Genomic DNA, 25,265 nt, shown 5'->3' with positions numbered 1-25,265 from the left:
AAAAATGTATCTTTTGTCTGAATTTGGATTTTGTCTTTGTGCCGGTTTAGGTATATTATGTCCCACAAAATGCCATGTTCTTTGATGCAGTCTTGTGGGGGCAGACGTATTAGCATTGGTTAGGTTGTAACCTATTGATTGAGTGTTTTCATGGAGATGTGACTCAATCAACTGTGGGCAAGATCTTTGATTGGATAATTTCCATGGAGGTGTTACCCCACCCATTCAGGGTGGGTCTGAATTAAATCACTGGAGCCATATAAAAGAACTGACAAACAGAAGGAACTGAGAGCAGCTTAGAGAAACTTTTTGAAGACGGCCATTGAAAGTTGATGCTGACATTTTGGACAATGCCATTTTGAAATGCAACCTGGAGGCAAGTAGACGCCAGCCCTTTGCCTTCCCAGCTAACAGAGGTTTTCCAGATGCCAATGGCGTTTCTCCAGTGAAGGTATCCTATTGTTGATGCCATACCTTGGACAATTTATGGCCTTAAGACTGTAACTTTGTAACCAAATAAACCCCCTTTACAAAAGCCAATCCATTTCTGGTGTTTTGCATAATGGCAGCATTAGCAAAGCAGAACAATCCTGTTTGCATTTGTTCATTTTTTCATTAGAATTGTAGGCTGCTTGTTCTGTCCTATGAAATGTGACACTGGGATTTCCAATTTTTTCTTTTAATGTTTGCCTGTATGGAGACCTACAGGTATTTTAAAGAATTCCTTAGATTTTAGCATGCCTCCTCCCCAAAGTAAAGCTATAGATTAGGCTCAACAAAACAGACTCATCATGATGAACTTTATTTTGTTCCCCTATATCAAAAGAAAGGTAATGTAGGTTTAAAGGTAATTGCTAAATGAACTGGGTTACAGACTTTCCAAACTGCTACAGGAAAGTCACAAAAGTCATGTCAGTGCCATTATTTACTCATACAATCTGAATGGGTTATACTAATATAACTCCAGTCAAATCATAAAAAATTGCCAGAAGTCCATGGAACAGTTAATCAAACATACAGTATTGATGATTTCATGTAAAAAACTTTTATCAGAACTGTATCACCCTTCTGAATTTTTTAACCTCTACCCATGGTGTGAGCACCTAGGGCTGGGGCCCCACCACCTCCTCCATTACCTGACCAGGCAACAGGCCCCTCCCCTTGGGGGGAAGCATTAAAACTTCCCTCCCCAATCACTATTAGTAACCAAATCTTGCAAGAAACTCCATTGTCATAAATCTTTATAAGCCTCTCCATTGACACTCCTCCCTCTTTTTCACGCGATTCACTTTCCATGGCTAGTTGCAACTGTGAGACCATCATCTCCTGTCAGTAAGTTCCATTTAAACCCATGTCCACTTCCATGCCTGGTGTGTTCTTTGGTCTTAGGGCTAAGCTGGGTTGCAACAATTGGCGAGCCAACCAGGAGGACCAAAGAGCCACTAGCCGTAATGAGCCTGAGCCTTGGGTAGGGATTCTGGGGTGGTCTGCTTCCTTGATATGGGGAGGGGTTGCCCACCTGGCTTGACTACACTGCAGTCAGCTAGCTATTGTTGTGTGTAGTATGGCTAGCTATAGTAGACTGTCTTGAGAAAGACAGAAACCCACAGGATTAAACAAAACAAAACAAACAAAAAAACTCTCTGGCGGCAGGGTTCACAGCCTTAGTTTTGTAATTATTGTGAACAAACCTGGACATTCAAAAGAAATCACCCCTGGAATTTCCCTAAGGCAGCAGAAGGCTGCTAGAGAGCTGCCTCTGGAAAAGGCAAAGACCTTTTCCAATTGTCTAGGTCACAGGTTTAAGTAAAATAAATCTAATAACTGGGAATAATTAAAAGAAGGGTATAAAAAGTCCCTAAATCCTACCACCCAGATTTAAAATGTTTAAATCCGAGTTCAGCAGGCCAAGTGTTGATTTCTGTCTCACCTATCCCTGTCCCCAAGGCCTAAGAACCTAAAGCAGCTATAAGGGAAGAACTAAATACAGAAAGATGGGAGAGGTGTAGTTTAAAATTATTATTTGTTTTTAACTGAACCTGGAGATTAAAAAGGGTAAGCATAGGAAAAAAATGCTGTGGGATAAGCCATGTTTGTTCCCCTATACCAGAATACATTTTAGGAATTGATCCTCTACAGAATGCCACATTGCAAACCACTATAGAGGAATTCTGCCTCTGGCATAAAGTGATGAGATCTTGCTAATACTTTCTTTAGTATCTCCCTAGAAAATCAAGCCAGCCTGCATTTGCCTTCTCCTAGGGTGGCCAACAATGGACTTTTACTGTATTTTCCCAAGGCTTATGTACAGAGCCCGACCATCTGCCTCAATTTCCTGGCAAAAGATTTGGCTAAGTGAAAAAGTCCCACAAGTGTAATTCTTTTTGACAACACTGATAATGTCATGCTAACCAGTAATTCAGAATTAAGTATTATATGAGTGGGTAAAATAAAACTATACCTTCTGCTGTAGCTGATAAAGTGCAATGTTTCCCCACACCGCAAATGCCAAAGCAACAACTTGGGGTTGTTGGAGTATTAGAGACCTTTCGTTCCTGACTTAGACCAAATGTTAAAATCTTTGTACGTCTTAATTAGAAAAGGCTATCCTTGGGAATGAGACACCTCCCAATAGGCTGTGTTTAAAAAGGCAAAATGGGCAACAGCAGAGGAACAAGCATTGAGGGGTATAGATCCAGATCTGCCCTGTAAATTGGATGTAGCCAGTACTAATATTGGCTTTGGGTGGGGCCTGTGGCAGACACAATATTCTAAATGAATGCCCCTTGGCTTCTGGTCACAATTACAGAAAGGGGCAGAACTGGGATATAGCCCCCTAAAAAAGCAATTGTGGGCTGCATATAATGCCTTGTTGCAAGTGGAGGGACTGATACAAGGATGCCCAGTTACCTTAAAAACAGCCATCCCTATTCAGGGATGGATAACTGATGTAGCTTCTAAGCCATGCTCTGGCAGTGCCCAACTGAACACATTAACCAAATGGAAAGCCTACCTGCTACAGCACAGCATTTTCAATACCAGCCCTTTGAGTGCAAAAATGCATGAGATTTTCAGACCTGTGTCCTATATAGATGCTGCAACTGCGGTAGCTGTTAAAATGCCCTTGGTTACACTGATGGGTCTGCTAGAAGACAGCCTCCCATATGGACAGCTGTGGCAGTGCAACTGAGTACTGATAATATATGGTGGGAGATGGGCGCTTTGCAAAACAGTCAATGGGCTAAGTTAAGAACAATGTGGATGGTAACAGTGCTTGAATCAGGAGACATGCTAACCGTACTGACAGCTAGGTTGTTTACAAAGGGCTTACAACCTACATGGCTACCTGGAAGCAGGAACAATGGACAATCATGAGTCAACCCCTCTGGGGACAAGAAGCGTGTTAAGACATCTGGGATGCCTGCTAACAATGGAAGGCAACTGTTGCCAGCAGCTAATGGACATCACTAGAGAGTGTGCTCCCTGCTCCCTGTGTCAACCACATAGGTTACCACACCAGATGGGACATGTGGACAAGTATCAGTCCCCTTCTGCTCTCGAGGTAGGCTGTTATTGCTGTGAACATGGCTACAGGACTTTCGTTAGCTTTCCTAATGGGGAAAGCTAACCAGCAGGCCACCATCAGTTATTTAGAAAGAGGGTATGCTCTGTATGGCATACCACACAGCTGTGATCGGGAACCCCTTTCACTGGACAAATGACCCAAGTATGGGCTATGGACTATGAAATCTCTACAATAATAGACTAAAAAGCTCTATCAGGCCTCAACTCATTTAAATACAATGCCATGGGCTGCTGCACCTGCCCCTGTTAAAATGCTAATGGCAGGACCAGTGCAAGCATTGAGAATCCAAGTTAAAGAGCAAGCCACTTTACAGCCCCAAAGCAGGAATGGTAATAACTTGTTGTTGCTTGTACCTCAGACCATACAAAATGGAGAAAATGAGGTCCATTGGCCTTGGTGTACTGGCCTATGCAGCTGCATTGGTTAGGAACCCTATGTCCCTGGGGAATAGGAGTTACCCAAAATATTGTAATAAGACCTAAATGACTGTTAAAATCTTTATCACCAATCCAGGTCCTCCTATTCCCACAGGAATTTTATGCATGAATGTGCACCCTTCTTACGCCCAGATTAACAATCAATATAATGATATTATATTATAATATAATTCGCAAAGGGAGAATATCTGGTATTTAAAACCTTCCCATAATGTCCCTCTGTCTGGTACGTTGTTATCAATCAATGGAACTCTAGCATGTAATTACCCCTTATTGTTCTCAATAAACATCTATCTTTTCCTCTGCAGTGCTTTAGCAAACACCTTTTTACAGTGGGCTTCAACAATAACTCATGCCCACAGTAAAACCCAATGTTGGATTTGCTATATTAGGCACTACTAGCCTTCCCTGGACTGTGACCCCTGTGAATTGGACTGTGTGGAGCACCCTGCCGGCCTAGCAGAATTCAACGCATTGGAAAATCTGGATCTCTGTATGAAGGACTTTTGGTGTTCTGTTGTCTCTTATCCTGCAATGTCTGTCCTATGGTCAACTTAGTCTGCTGTGTGGAGGTGGATTGTAAGGACCCAGGGCATGGGGCCCCACCCCCTCCTCCATTATGAGATACATGCAGTCACCTACATGACCAGGCAACAGCATCCCCTCCCCCCACTCCAAGGGGAAAAGCATTAAAACTTCCCTCCCCTAATCACTATTAGTAACCAAGGTCTCGCGAGACCTTGCTGTAACCAAATCTTGTGAGAAACTCTGTTATCACAAAGCTTTATAAGCCTCCCCTCTTGACACTCCTCCCTCTTTTTCACACAGTTCACTCCCACAGCTGGTGAGACCATCATCTCCCGTCAGTAAGTCCCAATTAAACCCATGTCTACTTCCATACCTGGTGTGTTCTCCAGTCTCAGTGCTAAGCTGGGTTGGAATACATGGTCATGGTCATCAGAACTTGATTCATGTCACTAAAAGATTACAGTGATAAAGTTTATTCCTTTGTTTATTAAAGAATAAACTATATGTCCTTATGTGTTTTATGGATCTGGGACATACGAATAACTGTGTCAAGGAAGAAAACATGTTTGAATGTATGTTTTAATCAGTTGGTAGATCTTATGTTGCATTAAAGCTGAGTTACATACCAATGGTCCTCAGACCTAACCAACCACACATCAGGCTGCTGAAAACATGGCTCACAATCTTAACGGCAAAACGTTTCAATGAATCATCCCAATTGGTGATCATAAGTATAATGTTGCTTCCACATCCACTTTACACATTTTCTGTTAAAAACCTCTTCTTGGGTATTTAATGGACAAACAACACACATTCCAGCTAGAAAATAACTCAAACAAGACAAGAAAGAACTATATTTTCCTTGCCAACAACTGTTATTCAAAATCTTGGTATTTCATGTCACAGATATTACAGAACAGTCTAAAATCAATTCCTTTCAACTATCAACTAAGGGGAACAAACACTAGGAGACCAATTAGGGAGCTAATTTACTAATATCTGATATGAGATGATGTTGGCCTGCAACCACAGTGGTTGGAAACTGAACATAAATATTTTAGAGGTAGACCCAACAGAACTTCCTGACAGATTGAATATGGAATGATAGAAAGGAGTCAAGATGATGCCCTGAGTAATTGGAGGGATGGAGTGCTATCACCTGAGATAGAGGAGACTGCAGAGACAGCGCAGGTTGCCTGGGGGAAGGCAGGGGCAGGGAGTGAGGGGGTAGGGACTTTGGGACCTATTAAATTTAAGATACCTTTTAGATATTCAAATGGAGATGCCAAGCAAAGAGTTGAATCCAAAAATTTGGGAGAAAGGTCTGAACTGGAGATATATTTGGGGAGTCACTGGCCAAACAGTTGATACTTAAAGCCATGTGAGACGAGATCACCAAAAAAACGAGTTAAGATAAAAAAGAAATGAAGACCAAAGACTGAGCCCTGGAGTACTCCAACATTAAGACTGACTGCTCCTTCTCAGTCTTTTTTTTCCAGGTTCTCTTGGGCTTTCATGCAAATATGGTGCTATAACCCCCCTCTCATACTTCTATCACTGGCAGTCCTAATCTCCACCCCACTGTTTTAATTAACTCTTCATATAGGCCTTTTTATCCAGTTCCCCAGTCCTGAATGTAAGGTAAGAGGCTGGAAATCTAACTTTCAAGAGTAATTCCTGTCAGCCTCTATTTTGGGGGTAGAATTGTGGTTTCTGTTATACTTGTTACCACTTTGAATTTTTAAATCATTGGGGATTACAGCTAACACAGAGGCCTGACTGTTACCCAGAAGTCTAAATGCTATGCACAGTTTTGCCATCCTGTATGTTGGTGTCCACCCAGACCAGAAAGGGGCTTGCTAAACTCTGTATGTCACTCCTCCTCACCTCTAGCCATAGACCAACATTCCCCTTCCCCACATTTAATGCCATTTGTGGTAGCATGGAACATGAATTGTTAAGAGTGAAAGCAATCCATAATTGCTTGTCATTCTCTGAAATTATTAAGAGATTTATTCCCTTCCTAGCACAACCAATTAGTAAAACTATTATTACTCTGGCAAGAACTGTATCTTTCAACTTTTGCTTTATGAAACAGGTTTTGGTTTTTACTGAAGATCTTTAATAGACCATTATTTTAAGCACTATACATATTATCATTATAGGCTATTTGTTAATAGAGTCCACAGTACTAATGGGAAGATAAAATATGTACATAAATAAATACAATACAAGGGAGAAAGTATAAGATACCTATGAGAAGAAATGAAAAGTAGAGTATGGGGAGTTAGGAAATGAGTGTAGGTTTGCTGTTTGAGGTGAAGGGAAATTTCTAGTAATGGATGGTGGGAAGGTGATAGTATTACAACATTCTAAATGTGATTAATCCCACTAATGGAATGCTAGGGAGGGGGTGGAATGGGAAGATTTAGGCTGTATATGTTTCCACAATTGAAAAAATTAAAAAAAAAGACAGTCTAAATAGAAGACAATTGAATGCCAAGGATGATCCTGGATGGAATATGAGGATGGAGGACAGGTGGCCCAAAGGGACACAATTGAGACATAAGAAAAGAGGAGGAAAAAAAAAAAAAAAAAAAGGAAATATAGAATGTAAGCTTTGTATCAATGCTGAATTTCTTGAACTTCTTAACTGCGCTTAATGGGATTGCATAAAAGAATGTTCTTGTTCACGGGAATTGTATATGTGAATTATAGTGTTTGTTCAAGGCTGTGTGCAGCTTGCTCTCATATGTTCAGAAGACAGAGCAATAGATGATGGATGACAGATAGGGAGGGAGGAAGGGAGGGAAGGAAAGAGAAATGGTGGTGTGATAGCATGTTAAAGTTGGTGGACCAGAGTATTGGGGGAGGGAGGTCAGGGTATGCTGGAGTTCTGTGTATGGGGTATGTTTTGTTTTTGCAACTGTTCCTATAACTCTGGATTTATTTCAAAATAAAATTAAAAAAAAAAGTATTCTGGAGATGTGGAAACAAACCTGGGTTCAAATTCTGAATAAACTTTACAGTATTTAAAACCTTAAAAAAAAGATAACTACGACAAACAGATAATACAACAAAAGGGAATTTAGAGAGCAAAATTACTTCAAATACAATGGAGAGATAATTAAATTTAATTTTAACATATGGGCTTTTAGAATGGATAGAATTGATTCAGGCTATGTGGGAGATTCCAAAGAGAAGAAACCACCAAAGGGAAGATATGAGAGTAGATTATTAAATTTGTATAAGAAATAACAAAAATTTGAGGTAGAGGAATGATGGAGAGCAGTAGGAAACATAATTAGCAATGTGGGTCATACTTTTGCTTGCTAGAAAACACACACAGAAATGACACAGATGTTTTCCTTGTTTTCAGGTATGATTTTTAAATGTCTTGTAATAAAACTGAAGCAACTGTGACAACAAATTACATTGTTGTCAAATTCCCAAAACACACACACAATGCTTAATTACTAAATTCTGAAGTAAACATAATCAAACCACAAAATATAACTTTAAATAACTGCAAAGCATTGGTACAAATCTGCAAGTAAGGAAATTTAGACTCATGGCTAGAATCAGTCTTTAATTTACCCTTGTCTAACTAAAAGAGGTATTTTAAAGCAAATGTATCCAGATCTTTCAATGACTACTAACAAAAGGATATTTAAAAATGGGATTTCAGAGGCTTGTAATTTTATGTCCTATATTTTAATTGTGATGATTGTACTCAAGAATGTTATTATTATGGAAGAGTAAATCTGATGTGAACAGCATCCAGTAGTCAAATGATTCTATTTAGGGACTTTCACAAACAGACACAGAAGTAAAGTTAGAAATAAGAAATTTGATATGCAAAGAAAACTCTTAGAGCTTCTTTCCAATGTTCTCTTAAATTAAAAGATCCATGGATCATTTAATGTCCACAAAACTTTCTTTCTGAGGGATCTTGCCATTTCTCTTAAATTGCTTATTTTTATTGTATTTTATTTGATTATTTTATTTTATTTTATTTTGCCTTCTACTTATGGCATAAAACATTAGGGAAATGATCATTACTGAGTAACAACATGGTAAGGAAACACTGATCAGAAGTACTGGGACGCAGAGGCGGGGCAAGATGGCGGATTGGTGAGCTGTATGTTTTTGTTACTCCTCCAGGAAAGTAGGTAGAAAGCCAGGAACTGCGTGGACCGGACACCACAGAGCAATCTGACTTTGGGCATACTTCATGCAACACTCATTAACACATCGAACTGCTGAGATCAGCGAAATCTGTAAGTTTTTGTGGCCAGGGGACCTGCACCCCTCCATGCCAGGCTCAGTCCCATGGGAGGAGGGCCGTCAGCACTGGGAAGGAGAAGGGAGAACTGCAGTGGCAGCTCTTATCAGAAACTCATTCTACTGATCCAAACTCCAACCATAGATAGACCAGACACCAGAGAATCTGAGAGCAGCCAGCCCAGCAGAAAGGAGACAGGCATAGCAAAAAACAGCAAGAAAAACTCCAAAATAAAAGCCGAGGATTTTTTGGAGTTCTGGTGAACATAGAAAGGGGAAGGGCAGAGCTCAGGCCCTGAGGCTCATATGCAAATCCCGAAGAAAAACTGATCTCTCTGCCCTGTGGACCTTTCCTTAATGGCCCTAATTGCTTTGTCTCTTAGCATTTCAATAACCCATTAGATCTCTGAGGAGGGCCTTTTTTTTTTTTGAATCTCTTTTTCTTTTTCTAAAACAGTTACTCTAAGAAGCCCAATACAGAAAGCTTCAAAGACTTGCAAATTGGGCAGGTCAAGACAAGAGCAGAACTAAGAGAGCTCTGAGACAAAAGACAATAATCCAGTGGCTGAGAAAATTCACTAAACACCACAACTTTCCCAAAAGGGGGAAATGAAAGGAAATGAAAGAAGCTTCAGTGGCAGAGAGATTCCAAAAGGAGCCGAGAGGTCACTCTGGTGGGCACTCTTATGCACAATATAGACAACCTTTTTTAGGTTCTAATGAATTGGGGTAGCTGGTGGTAGATACCTGAAACTATCAAACTACAACCCAGAACTCATGAATCTCGAAAACAATTGTATAAAAATGTAGCTTATAAGGGGTGACAATGGGATTGGGAAAACCATAAGGACCACACTCCACTTTGTCTAGTTTATGGATGGATAAGTAGAAAAATAGGGGAAGGAAACAAACAAACAAAGGTACCCAGTGTTCTTTTTTACTTCAATTGCTCTTTTTCACTTTAATTATTATTCTTGTTATTTTTGTGTGTGTGCTAATGAAGGTGTCAGGGATTGATTTAGGTGATGAATGTACAACTATGTAACGGTACTGTGAACAATCGAATGTACGATTTGTTTTGTATGACTGCGTGGTATATGAATATATCTCAATAAAATGAAGATTTAAAAAAAAAGATAGAGGCAGTAGCGGTAGCTTGGTGATAGAAATTAATAAATAGATTGAATTGATTCCATGTAGAGAGACCAGTATACTGAGTAGCAGAGGGTCATGTTTGCAGTATACAAAATAACCAGTATGCAAGGGAGAAATGAGTGAGGAGCCTGGAGAGGTAAACAAGGGTGATACTTTCACTATTCTTGAATGTGAGGCTGATGAGTTTGTAAGTAGTATGTAAAGCCTTAGGTTAAATGCAACTCAGTAATGTTTTGTAATTATCAGTGAATGAGACTTGCACATATTTTGTTAAATTTATCCCAAAGTACTTCGTGTTTTTTTGGATGCCATTTTAAATTGCATTATTAATTTAATTTCATTTTCCAGTTACTAATTACTGGTATATAGAAAGATCATTTTTTAAAATTGACTTTGAATCCTGTAATCTTAATAAATTCACTTATTAGTTCTAGTAACTGTTTTTTGTAGATTCTTCAGGATTTTATATTTACATGATTCTGTTATCAGTGAAAAAAGACAGTTTTACTTCTTCCTTTCTAAAAAAAAAAGAAGTACTGGGAAATCATTCTAAGACTTAGAACAAAAATGGCACTCTTTTTACCTGACAAACCCCTTTGAGTATTTAAGTACAAATAAAGAAACTGTAGTTCTCCTATTTCACACGATCTCCTAGGGTGCTTGCCAAAACTCTGTGCAGAGGTCACTGTTCCAAATCCTGAAGGATTTGATGAAGTCACTCTATAATACAGAATTCTTTAAAAAATTCAATTCATTTAAAATATGTACATTTAAAATATGCTCATTTAAAACATATACATTTTAAAATCAATGGGCCTGGCATAACAAGACACAAACAGAAAAAAATAAATGGTTTTGACAATTTCCCCTATATTTTAACATTTTCTTAACCATACATTTTTGTGACAAATTATTTAACATTCACTGGAAATTTTAGTGTATGCTACAAGCTGATTCCAGATTCACAATTTATTAATGCCTCATGAATTTTCCTACTACTTAAAAAAAAACTTCCATTTCTCCAATATAAAATGAAATAGAATACCAAACCCCTATTGAAAAATAAATTGTGTAAATGATTGGAATTAAGACATCGGTAATTTTAATTCATAGTCTTTTACTTATATGCTGTAAAATGTCTTGATTAACCAATCATTCAATAGCATTTTATAAATTCCTATAAGCCTTTGGTCCTCAAGAACTTATATCCTGGTGTAGCAGCTCTGAGACCTACCTAACTAATCATCCAAATCCCTAAACCACCTAGGAGATGTGGAAAATCATTAGAGAAACTGTCAGATTTCACTTCATTCCTTTTAATATCTTACTGATTTAGTATGTAGTATGTAGTCTGATTTAATGAAGAGGCCATATAATGTAATAGTTAGGAACACAGACTTAAGTCAGAATTCCTGAGTTCAAATTTTAGGTTTGACAGTTATGGTTTCCACTGTGACCTTAAATTTCTTAGCCTCTCTGCCTCAATTTCCTCATCTGTAATAGTAGTTTTAACCTCACAGATGAGGTTGTTACGATGACTAAAGAAAAGAGCACTTAGAACAGTTCCTGACATATAATAATTGCCATATAAAAGTGATATTATTATTTATCAGAATTTGTTTTTTAAAAGTCACCAGATATGGACAATACATCTAAGAAGAGTCACTACTCAAATTTGTCCTCAATATCTACTTAGCTCTTTTTTTCCCAATAAGGAGAGTACTACACATAACAAGTACTTTAGTTTCAAGATAACTGCTCAGATTCTCAAACTGCTCTATTCTAGATCTTTGGGAATTTTTTGACACCTTTTACCTAGAAGTCATCTTAGAAATACAGATGATTTAACATACAAAGATCCTGAAAATACTAATTTGTTCTTCAATTAATTAATTAACTCCTCTGGGAATATCATGTCTATAAATGTTCTATTTATTACATGGTGATCGTAATTTGCCTAGATCCCAAATTTGGAATAATTGGTTTAAAATCTGACAATCAAGCCAATTAGTACTTATTGAGTATACATGTGAAATTGATGTTTTCCTCTATCCACTCATTAACTTTATATATAACATGAGTTAATTATTAAATGAAAATTTATTTATTTGAATGCCACATATCAAAACTACATATCAGCATATAGTTTTAGAAATTTTTATTTGCATTAGAAGTTGTAGCATTCTGATAATATGTAATTATGCAGTTATCACTCCAAAATGATTTATTTTATGAGTTTTACTTGACTAAAATAGATAAAAGATATTTTAATTTCTTAATGATGACAGCCACATAACCACACATTTTTTTTCTCTCTCTCCCTCCCTCCCTTTCTCCCTCCCTCCCTCTCTCAATGCCCAAACCCCAAAAACTAGAAGCTTGGTATAGCTTCTGATCAGTTAGCTTCCAGTAATTTTGTTTTGTTATGTACTTTCCAGATTCGTATGGTAATTCCAGAACTGTGCAACTTGGTAACAAAACATTTATCAATTCTGAGTTTAACAAAGGTGATATATAGGCAATCTATTTTAGTAAAACTAAATTGTTAACAATTATTAAAAGGAAAAGGGCTTAAATGTCTGGGCAATGTGGATTGAGAGAACCGGGTCTCTAAGAATTTGCTGTCTTCTTCAGTAAGCCTCCCTGGCTACCTGATTGAAGCAGACTAAAAGAAACAGTAGCAGTTCCTTTCATTTATTCCTTCCCTAGTTATTATATTCTGAGGAACTTGCCCATTTTATTCCACTGATGTTTCTCCTCTTTAATTCTTCCTTTTACTTCACCTTTTACACCAAACCTCTTTATTCTTATCATCAATAAAAATTGCACTCCTCCCAAAAATTATATGCCAAAATATTGAATGAAATGCTTTTGCCATTCTGATTTCATACATTACTTATAGAATATAAGTAGTCTTAGGATGGGAATTACGAATCCCCTAAAGATCAGGTGCAATGCCATTACTACAATGTAATTCAAATACACTTGAAAAAAATCACTTGCTTACAATTCCAACTATGTCCCACATATTTCTTTCTGCTCCATTCTGCTGTGACAATAACAACAGTTTAGACTGCTGGTCACGAAAAGACATTATCCTGAAGTTCCATCATGAAGAAAAACGAAGTTTTCTCTTAACTTTCATTACTTGGAACTCTAAATTATTCATGTAGAGATTAACCTGGATCTTTATTCTATTCTCCTCTTTCAGTTACATTTTCAAGTAGATATTAAGTAACTGTCAGTTTTGCTAATCTGACTATTGAAACATTTATTTACAAAGTCTCTGACTTTGGAGGGAACCTAATTAAGAAACCATAGGTCTTCTGTCTCCTAAGTCATTCAGGATTTTTGAGTGAATTCTAGAGATAGGATACAGGATTCTGTGCAGTATTTTTAAGTTTCCCAGAGATCCAGATGCAAATGTCAACCTACTCTACACAAAAATAAATACCACAACTCTTTAGCATTTCATAGGTTAATTAAGTTGCTTCTTGACCTTGTATTTGCTCCTTTCCTTGCCAATTAACTGAAACTAAGTACATCATGAGACACAGTATAACTTTACATCCTTCCTTAATGCAGATAAGGTCACAATGAGGTATCTTACAAGAGATATGGCAAGGCAGAAGTGTTATAAGTAACTATTTTATCTAAACTATTGTAAAGTCCTTGTATTAGAAAGGCAAAATGACTATGAGAAGTAACTTTAGACTACAAGTGACACCTAACTAGCTTTTCTTTCACTATATAAGGAGGAAGCTGATTGGGTTGTACCAAACTGAGTATGACATCATACATTTAAAAATAAATTGCCTTACCCACCTAATAAAATTATCTTTATTTGCTTTCTTGTATCTTGTTCCAAAAGTAAAGCAAGCTACAAAAGAATGTCCTACATAGTTTATTTATTCTCCAGTACTTTCTATAAATCCAACAAATATCTATATTGTTTCTGCTCAAGCTTTGGGTTTGAGCACCTTTGATCTCTTCTACCCTCTAAGATACATGAATGTGTCATTAAACACACAAACAGTACCCAGAAAAGGATTAAAGGCCTCCAAGCACAGGGATTAATACCAACTTTTCTTTTCCCTAAGAAGGATCCAAACTTTGAGAGCCAAAATATTCCATATATTTATAATTATTTACATTTTATATCGCATATTTTTAAAATGCAATTTTATTGAGATATATTCAAACACCATATAATCCATCAAAAGTATACACTCAATGGCTCACAGTATCATCATAAAATTGTGCATTCACTGCCACAGTCAATTTCAGAACATTTTCATTACCTTAAAATAAAGGAAAACATCCTATAACGCTTATCCCCCACCCCGTTATTTATATATTTTTTGTCCTTATTTTATTTCTCATCTGCTCATACACTAGATAAAGGGAGGATCAGTCACAAGGTTTTCACAATCACAGAGTCATACAATAAAAGCTATATAGTTATACAATCATCAGCAACAATCAAGTCTACTGGATTACAGTTCAACAGAGTCAGGTATTTCCTTTTAGCTTTTCTAATACACAAGCAACTGAAACAGAATATCTATATAATGCATAAGAATAACTTCCAGAATACCTCTTGATTCTATTTGAACTCTCTTAGCCAGAAATTTCATTTCATTTCTTTCCCTTTTTTGGTCAAGAAAGCTTTCTCAATCCCACGATGCCAGGATCAGGCTCATCCCTGGGAGTCATGTTCCATGTTGCCAGGGAGACTTACAGCTTGGGAGTCATGGCCCACACAGAGGGTGAGGGTAGTGGGTTTATCTGCAGAGTTGGCTGAGTGAGAGAGGCAACATCTGAGCAACAAAAGAGGTTTTCTGGGGGTGACTCTTAGGCATAATTATAAGCAGGCATAGCTTCTCCTTGGTCGCAGACTTCTTAAAGAAAAGTTTGCTTGAAGGTGGTTTCTTTTTTTTTTTTATAAATGCTCCAATCCTATTTTGTTTGACAATCCCACTTGAGCATTGTAAAAATGTTAATCATGAATTGTTAATTCTATTTTAAAACTTTACTTGATTGTTACTTTTTTTCTTTTTTGCGTAAGCTTGATTTTATCGCAAACTTTTTCTGTATAAGTGACTTTGGAACCAACTGCTAAGTCTCTTATAGTGCTGGTATTTCTGTTGCTAATTAACTTCATGACAGCCTCTGTAAATCACACAGCTGCCACAAGAGATTCTGCCAGACTAAATAAACTATAACTGAGGTAATTTGCAATAAAAATAAATTCTATGATAAACACCCTTTATAAAGAAGCAGGGAGCTTATTAAATTTTTTTTTTTTTCAAATTACAGTCAAAGTTGCAGGTTAAAAGAGATATTGTCTCTCTCCACCTCTGTTATCCACACAAAGCAGGAGGGAAAAAAGAATACAAAATTTAAAGAATAAACTCAGTGACTTCAAAGTCCTGGAAATTACACAAAGTTTGAAAGACCAATTAATATAAAGGGTGACTAGCATTTATTTTATTTTGGCAGAATTGGATGTTAAGGTCCATTAAGATTAATTATTAAATATATGTTACTATTTTCATTTTCCAGAGAAAGGAAATATACAGTTTGCCAAATAGGGACTGGCTTTGTTTCAAAATGACATAACTCCACATACCCATGATCTGAGAACTTATGAAAACCATTTTTCTGATCACTAATGCCATTCTCTGTTGCTCTTCATATTCCACTGTCCTGCTTTAACTGTAAAGAACTCCTCTTTCTCAAAGAGAAAAGAGGGGGAAAAAAGCATTATTTGAATGGTAAACTGCTCAATTATTAAAAAGAAATACTAGGATACCCATCACCCTAAGAAAATAAAAAGCTCGTTGCTAAATGATGCAAGAAATCAAGCCCCTTTTTAATTTTTATATTTGAGTAAAAAAATTAGAAATAATTCAGTACTTTTAAAAAAAAAGCTTAGTTACACAATATGGATAAATCTGACAGTCATAATGTTGAATAAAAGAAATCCTAAGGGTACACATTGTATGATTCTATGAATATGATGTCCAAAAACAGGCAAAACTAATCTGTGTAATATAAATCAAAGTTTTTGGTTACCATTGGTAACCAAGAACTGACTGTAGGGTGCAGGAGGGAGAGTTCTGGGGTGCTGGAAAGGTTCTGTATTTTGACATGGGTGGTGGTTATATGGGTGTGTAAACATGTAAAAATTCTTCACTGTGTATATGTTCTATCTAAACATTTTTAAAACTCTCGTAATGGCTTTCTTGGCAAGATGGCAGCTGTTCCAGTTTGCTAATGCTGCCGTTATGCAAAATACCAGAAATGGACTGGCTTTTATAAAGAGGGTTTTATTTGGTTACAGACTTACAGTTCTGAGGGCATAAAAGTGTCCAAACTAAGGCATCAACAAGATGATACCTTCACTGAAGAATGGCCGATGGCATCAGGAACACCTCTGTCAGCTAGAAAGGCACATGGTTAGCATTTGCTGTTCCTTTGTTCCCAGGTTGCATTTCAAAATGGCTTTCTCCAAAATGTCTCTGGGTCTCTCTTAGCTTCTTTTCTCCAGAGCAAACTATGGGCTAGCATCTCCAAATGTCTCTAAGCATCTCCAAGTGTCAGCTTCAGTGTCAGCTGTTTGCTTCTCTCCAAAATGTCCCTCTTAGCTGCACTGAGGTCCTTCTGCTTGTGAGCTTTTATAGGATTTCAGTGATCAAATCAAAAGACCCACCATGAATGGGTGGGGTCCGTATCGCCATGAAAATAATTTAATCAAACATTTAACAAATAGCTGATTGAGTCATATCTACATGGAAACATTCAATCAAAAGAGTCCAACCTCATCAAAACTAATACGTCTGCCCCCACAAGACTGCATTAAAGAATATGGCTTTTGGGGGGATATAACACATCCAAACTGGCACAGCAGCATAGGGAGGAGAGGAATTTAGTTAGTCCCTTAGAGCAACTAATAAATAGCCAGGAATAACTAGAAAATAGTCTGGAACAACTGTTTGGAGAACATCTGTGATTGGACACACATCATACACCAGTCTGGAATGGCTGGAACAATATTGTAAGTAATCTGAACAAATATGAGTATGAGAACAGTTGAAAGAGGAAGGCTAGGGTCATGTGTGACACCAGAAGGAAAGAAAGAAGATAAAGACTGGGATTGTATAACTTAGCGAAACCTAGAATGGTCAATGACGGTGATTAAATGTCCAAAGTAAGAATGTTTTTACATATGGGAGAACAAATGAATGTCAACGTTGCAAGGTGTTGCAAATTGGATGGTATAGGGGAAAAATACAATCAATTGCAAACTACAGTCCACGGTTAGATGCTTCCATTACTTTTAACAATGGCAATATACCAAAGCTATATGTCTACAAGAGGGGGATATAAGGAAGTGATATGGGATTCTTGGTGGTGGTGGTGTTTGACCTTTCATTGTATTTTATTTTTATTTTCCTCCTATCTTTTCTTTTCTAATTCTTTTTTTCTCCCTGCTTTTCCTCTTTGCAGAAGAAATGGAAATATCCTCATATAGATTGTGGCGGTGAATGCGTAACTATGTGATTATATCGGGAATCATCGATGGTTTGCTTAGGATGGATTGTATGGGGTGTGAATAAAAATGTGTGGAAGGTGAGAGGTATGTACCTATTCCCTATTGGTGGGGAAGTAGAATGGTGCAGCATACCTGGAAGGCAGTGTGGTGGTTCCACAGAATTGGGCTGTTATGTGACTATATCTCAATAAAATTGCATTATTCAAATACTATTTCCTGAGTTTTTTGGTGCCCCTTAAATTTGGGGCCCAAGGCAAATGCCTCACTATCCTTCCCTGCTTTAAAACCTGAAGCACACCTTTTCACTTTAATTATTATTCTGGTTATTTTTGTGCGTGTGGTAATGAGGGTGTTGGGGATTGATTTTGGTGATGAATGTACAACTATGTAACAGTACTGTGAACAATCGAATGTATGATTTGTTTTATATGACTGTGTGGTATGTGAATATATCTCAATAAAATGAATATTAAAAAAAACAAAACAAAAAAAAAATTGCATTAAAAAAAAAAAAAAAGAACTGGGTTGCCATTTGATCCTGCAACTCTGTTACTGAGTATATACTTGGAAGAACTGTGAGCAGGGACACGAATGGACATTTGCACACTGGTGTTTATGGTGGCAATATTCATGATTTTCAATGGATGGAAGTGGTCTAAGCATATATCAACTGATAAACAGAATGGTGAACTGTGGTGTATACATACAAGGGAATACTGAGCAGCAGCAAGAATGAATGAAATTGTGAGGCATGCAACTAGGTGAACAGACCTTGAGGAGAGTAGGCTGAATGAAATAAACCAGAATCAAAAAGACAAACATTATAATGCCTCATTAACATGGCTTAACTACTAACTATAATGTGCAAACTCGGAGAATTGAATCTGAGAGCACAGATTATCAGGGGAAGGCTTATTGTCAATGTTCCTGGATTGTAAGCTCTTACAGCAGTCACATCCATTCATGAGCTGTAATGGTCATTTCTAAATTCTGAGATGCTGAGCTGTTTGCATATAACCTAGCCAGTTCCTGTAATTTTGAGTATCTGTGTGGCACCCAAAACTCAGAGCCAGAATTCGCAGCTATGAAAGCCAGCATTACCCCATACAGCAACTGTTAGAAAAGCTGAAAAAGAGATCAGACTTCAATTAGAGATATGAACAAATTGGACTTGGTTGGCATTAAGGTAAATCAGAATAAAGGGTAAAGGATGATATTGATGGTGTTTTATTAGGTGCAAAATCTATATTTTTTGTAACACACTATATAACTTAATTTGTATGGTCAGTTTACTCAAACACTGTAATTACATGGATCCTTGAATAGGGGGTGAGATCTGGTTGGTTTGTACAGGTTAGCATGAAGCCCCAATATCTCCCAGAGTTATTTGGTCAGAGAATAAAACATACTTGCAAAGCCCCTTGAGGGACTGGGGAAAAATGTGGTAATATTAAACTTCCTTAACTGAGAAATTCCTGATATTCTTGCAAGCACTGGGGACTATCAGCTTAGTAGGCTGAGCCCTTGAACTTGGGCTTGCTGTTATGAAGCTTGTTACTGAAAAGGAGAGGCTAAGCCTATTGATAATTGTGCCTAGGAGTCACCACCAGAGAGCCTCTTTTGTTTCTCAGATGTGGCCTCTCTCTCTAAGCCAACACTGCAGGTAAATTCACTGCCCTCCCCACTACATGGGATATGACTTCCAGGTGTGTAAATCTACCTGGCAACATGGGACACAACTCCCAGGGATGAGCCTGGACCTGGCATCGTAAGACTGAGAAAGCCTTCAAAAGGGGGAAGAGAAATGAAAAAAAATCAAGTTTCAGTGGCTGAGAGATTTGAAATGGAATTAGGAGGTCATTCTGGAGGTTATTCTTATGCATATATAGATATTCCTCTTTAGTTTTTAGTGTATCCAAATAGTTAGAAGGAAATACCTGAACTGTAAAACTGCAACCCAGTATCCCTGATTCTTGAAGATGATCTTATAACTATATAGGTTACACAGTTTTACCATGTGATTGTGAAAACCTTGTGGCTCTCACTCCCTTTATCCACTATATGGAGAAATGAGTAGAAAATTGGGGACAAAAGTAAATGAATAATAGGGGGGTAGAGGGGTATGAGATGTTTTGGGTTTTCTTTTTTACCTTGATTTTTATTTTTAAACTTATTTTTATTTTTTGAAGTAATGAAAATGTTCAAAAATTGATTGCAGTGATGAATGCACAACTATATGATGATACTGTGAACAAGTGATTGTATACTTTGGATGATTGTATGATATGTGAATATATCTCAATACAATTGCATTACAGAAACCCTCTGTAAGTATAAAAATTAAAACAACACATATTACGTGTAAAATTAAATTTATCAGCAAGGATGCTTAGGATGGGGCTAGAGAGTATGACCTGTAGCAACTTTCCCCTTTAAATGTATGAGTCTTTACATTTATAAAATGGTCTGTTTGTAAAATCTAGAGTCAAACTAACGTCAAATCAAATTATTTTACATATATGAGGTATATAATGGGGGAGGGGTGGTTTACTGTAGGTGATTCATGTTCTTGTCAAATATTCTACATTAAGAATGCTAGAAACTAAATTAGTTTCATGTTTTATGGCTTGTTTCCAGGGAACAAATGGGGTAATTTTATCTGGTTCAAACACATCTAACTTGAAAGACCTGTTAATTCTGGTCTCAGAATGCAGGGCAAGATGTAGCTTGTGAAAGACAACTGATTCACCCTCTTAATCAACAAAATAATAGTTGTAGATAATTAGAATGTAATATGAAAGAACTAGTGAGAATTTGGTCTTTTAAAAGCCCCATTAACTGCACAAAGATTTATTTAAAAACTTTTAAACTATAAAATTTTTCTATATTTTCTCTAAAGCCTTAAAAAACAGAACAAAAAAATACAAAACAAGAAGTTAATTTGAGATTCAGTGCTTGCCTTCCTTTTCATGCATTGAGTTACTTGTTCCCCTTCCATCTACCAGACTGGAAGTTTTACATTTTTTCCTCTTTTTTGTTTTGTAACATTATCCTTACAAAGTTTAAGGAAATTTGACTACTTTCTATCATTCTTCTGAAGAAAATCAAAATCTTAAGACTGCTTTAACTCCTGTCACATTCTCCTGTCATACATGTTATTATTGTATTACATGCCATTATTATTCTTGTTTCAGACAGTCAATGCTTGTTTAGATTTACCCTCAAATTGACTTAATGTTTTGCTTATTACTTCTCAAAGCTTTCTTCTTCCTTCTTGGTTAAATTTCCTTCTTGAATATATTTTGTATCAATTCCTTCAATGAAGGTTTGATCATCTAAATATTCTCAGGCTTTGCATGAAAATGTTTTTGTTTTGACTTTGTTCTTGAACCAGTTTGGCAAGACATCAAATTCTATCTGCACAGTTCAATATGGTAGCAATTAGCCACCTATAGTTTTAAGAATCTGCAATGAGATGAGTGTAACTGAGGCACTGATTTTTAATTTATTTTAATTCAATTTTTTTTAAAATAATAATTCATTTTTATGAAGAACTTACTATGTGCCAGGCACTGGACCAAGTATTTTACATTCATCATCTCATTTAATTATCATTTCAGTTTTATTAGGAAGGTATCATTGTGGTTCCCATTCTCTAGAGGAGAAAGGCTCAAACAGTAAATTTGCCAAAGGTCACACCAACTTGTAGAACAGTGATGCCAGAAAGTTAGCTGTTTACCATTATACATTTGCTTCCTAGAATATTCATCAACTCTTCATTTCCCTGCTTTGATGTGGTCAACATAACTTGATTTTGTCTATCCTACATGTCTGCATGAAACACAAGAAATGATTGCTATCCCAAAAGCCTACACTTCAAGACAGTGTCCTTAGTTCAGACACTAAGACAGTCTGTTTTAGAAATTCAAATGCATTGAACCACTTTGAAGCTGATGATCAGCAAAACTCATAGACAATTGTATGATCCTTGTTCTAGAGACCTCTTGAAGGAAATATATGAACCTGTCGATTCACTGAGATGTTAAAACCAATTAGCATCTAAATAGGTTTCTTATTTCTCTCTCAGATAAAATCAAAATTGAACATTGATTGTTAAAGGAATAATTTTGGAGAGAAAGTAGATAGGTATTTGAAGCAATAGATTTCTGGAACAGAGGATATTGCTTCCAATTTTGGCAGCTCAGCTTAGAACAGGAATGGTGAATGCTTACCTTTTCAAGTATCATTGTGGATTGTTTGATAAGTAGTGTTGAAGGTGGGTAAGGGTGTGAACTCCAGGACAAGACCGACCACCTGGGTTCAAATTCCAACTGTGCCTACTTTCAATGACAATTCAAATTTTAAAATGAATACTTAAGTTATTGGAAAATGTTTGAGTATGCTTGGAAGAACTTGTACATTTTATGAAATTTAAATATTTTCAATGAAATCATAGTCCGAATTGAGATGTATAGAGTAAAATAAATGCTGGATTTTGAAGACTTAGTACAAAATAAGATTGTACAACACCTTATCAATACTCTTTCATATTGAGATAATATTTGATATATTAAATAAAATATATTATTAAAATTAATTTCATCTGCTTTTTAACCTTTTTAATGTGGTTCCTCAAAAATTTTAAATTACATATGCTTCACATTTATTTCTATTACATAGTGTTATTCTAGGTTGAGTTATACTCTTGAATTTTTTCTTTTTTAAATTTTTAAAATGATTATTAAGTATTCTCATGGCACTTTATAGATGATATTGCTACAAATATTGATTCTATTGCTGTAAATAAGTCTGCTATTAGATTAATTGAGTTTTCTTTGAGTTAATCCATCTTTCTTTTTCTCACTAAGTGTTTTAAAATCTTCTCTTTGTTCACGGTGTTCTGTACTTCCAATTCCATGAGCCTAGGAGTAGATTTATCTTTATTTATTTTGACTGTGATGTAAGCTTTCAGAAACTTAATATTTATATATTTCATTAACAATCCAATATTTTCAACCATTATTGTTTTTCTGTTACCCATTCTCTCTAGTTTTCCTTCCGGAGTTCCTTCTGGAGTATGCTGGACCTTCATTGGACCTTCATTCAATTCCCTGTGAACCTGAAACTCTCTCACATTTTTAATCTCTTCTAGATGACATCCTCACCACTACTGTCCAGTTTACTAACCTTCTCTTTAGCTCTCCAATCTGTTGTTTAAGATATCCACTAAGACTTTCAATTTAAGTCACTATACATTTTGAGAAGTTTTATTTGATTTTTTCAATCTGCAGAATTTTATTTTCCGTGTCTTGAACTGAAATGTGTACTCTTCCTCTATAACTTTATTAATTTTAATATATTAAATTTGATATACAAATTTAAATATAGTTAAAAGAGGATTATATTATTAAAATTACATGCTATTATTTCTTTAAGGTGGGGAATCTACTCCTGCTGTATGATCCATAATGAGAAAAATGAACTTCCTGCTCAGGAAGGTCAGGTACAACACTGTAGTGGAAAACATTTTTTTTTAAACAAAAACAGTTTCAAATTAATAAGGAAAAAGGTCAAGTTCTCAATTTAAAAACTAAACAATTTTTGATAACAGTTAATGACATTTTAATAGCTTTATTGAGGCATAATTGACATTCAATATACTGTACATATAAGACTATTTTAAATATAAGACTATAATTTGATGCTCTGACATATGAATATACCTGTGAAACCATTAAAACAATCAAGTTAGTGAACATATCCATCACTCCCAAAAATTTCCTCATGCTCTTTGTAATCTCTGCTTCCTATCTCTCCTTGAACCCCCAACACCAAATAATCATTGATCTGTACTGTCACTATAGCTTAGTCTGCAGGTTTTAGAATTTCTAGTTTAGAATCACAAAGTACATACTATTTTTTGTTTGACTTCCTTGAATCAGCATAATTGTTCTGAGATTAATCCATGCTGGTGCATGTATCAATAGTTCACTTCTTTTTATTGCTTTGTTGTGAGCTATTACAGAGACATACCACACTTTATCTGTTTACTTGTAGATAGACATTTGGTGGTTTTTCATTTGTATGTTTGTTTTTTCACTTTTTGGCTACAACAAACAAAGCAGCTATGAAAATTTATGTACAAATCTTTGGACATATGCTTTCATTTCTTTTGGTTAAGTACCTAGGAGTGCATACGGTGGATATATATTTAACTTTCTAAGAAACTGCCTGTTTCCAAAGTATAAAAACATATCATTTTACATTCCCTTTAGAAGTGTATGAAAGCTCTTGCTCCAAATCCTTGCCAACTCTTGGTATGGACAGTGTTTTTAATTTTAGTCATGTTAATAGATGTGCAGCAGTACTTCTTTGTGATTTTAATTTGCATCTTCCTGATGACTAACAATGAGTCTTTTGCATTTCTCTGATAACTAATAATGTCATGTTCTTTGAAATCTGAAATCTGTATTCTTCTTTGGTAAAGTGTCTGTTCAAATTTTTTGTCCATTTTTATTTTTATTGGGTTGTCAGTTGTTTTCATCCTATTGAGTTCTTTATACATTATGAATACAAGTCCTCTATCAGTTATGTGACTTGCAAATATTTTCTCTCAGTCTGTGGCTTTTCCTTTCATTCTCTTAATGCCTTTAGAAGAGCAGATTTTTTAACTCTGAAGAACTTCATTTAACCTTTCTGGTTCTTTTATGAGTCATGCATTTGGTGCTGTAGCTAAGAAATTTTGCTGAAAGAGGGTCACAACTATTGTCTCTCATGTTTTCTTCTGGAATTTAAAAAAATTTAAGTTTTATATTTAGGTTTATGATACATTTTGAATTAATTTTTTGTACATGGTATGAGGTATGTGTCAAAGTTCAATTTTTTTGTATATGGATATCCAATTGATACAGCACACTTCTTTGAAAAGACAATCCTTTGCATCTTTGCTGAAAATCAGTTGAGCATAAGCAGGGACTGTTTCTAAAATACATTATGTTCCACTGATCTAGTTGTCTGTCTTGAGTACTGTAGCTTTAAAATAAGTCTTGAAACCAGGTAGCATGAGTCTTCCAACTTTGTTATTTTTCAGAGTTGTTTTGGCTATTGTAAAATCATTGCATTTCCATGAATCCTAGAGTCAACTCATCAATTTCTACAAAGCCTGCTGGGATTTTTTTCCTGTTTTTAACATTTTTGTAAATGGCATTTTTAATGTTCAATTTCCAACTGCTCATTGCTGGTACACAGAGATACAACTGATTTTTGCAGGTATGATCTTGTATCCTACAGCTTACTAAACACATTTATTGATTCTAATAGCTTTTTTTATAGATTCTATCAAATTTTCTACAACATGTTGCCTTCAAATAAAGAATTTTACTTCTTTCTTTCTAACCTGTATGCCTTTTATTTCTTTTTCTTGCCTTGGACGGTTAGAACCTCAAGTACACTGTTGAATATAAATGGTAAGAACAAATCTTTGACCTAATCCTGATCTTAGGGGGAAAGAGTTAATTTTTCCCCATTAAGTATGATTGACGTTGCATGTTGGTTTTTCTGTATCTGTACTTTATCAGAGTGAAGTAGTTCCTTTCTATTGCTAGGCTAAGAGTTACCAGGATTAGATGCTGAATTTTGTCAAATGCTTTTACTGCATCTACTGAGGTGATCATATGGTTGTTCATTTTAAGTTTGTTAATTATATTCATTGATTTTT

The 25,265-nt window shown here is 36.0% G+C and overlaps 1 protein-coding gene across 1 annotated transcript in view; it reads right to left on the bottom strand.

The window, feature by feature from the left end:
• Window positions 1–25,265, bottom strand: part of PTPN13 (protein tyrosine phosphatase non-receptor type 13) — a 239,306-nt gene that overhangs the window by 132,213 nt on the left and 81,828 nt on the right.

The sequence above is a fragment of the Choloepus didactylus genome, chromosome 3 (genome assembly GCF_015220235.1).
Source record: "Choloepus didactylus isolate mChoDid1 chromosome 3, mChoDid1.pri, whole genome shotgun sequence".
Taxonomy (NCBI): Eukaryota; Metazoa; Chordata; class Mammalia; order Pilosa; family Megalonychidae; genus Choloepus; species Choloepus didactylus.
This window is presented reverse-complemented; position numbering and strand designations above follow the sequence as displayed.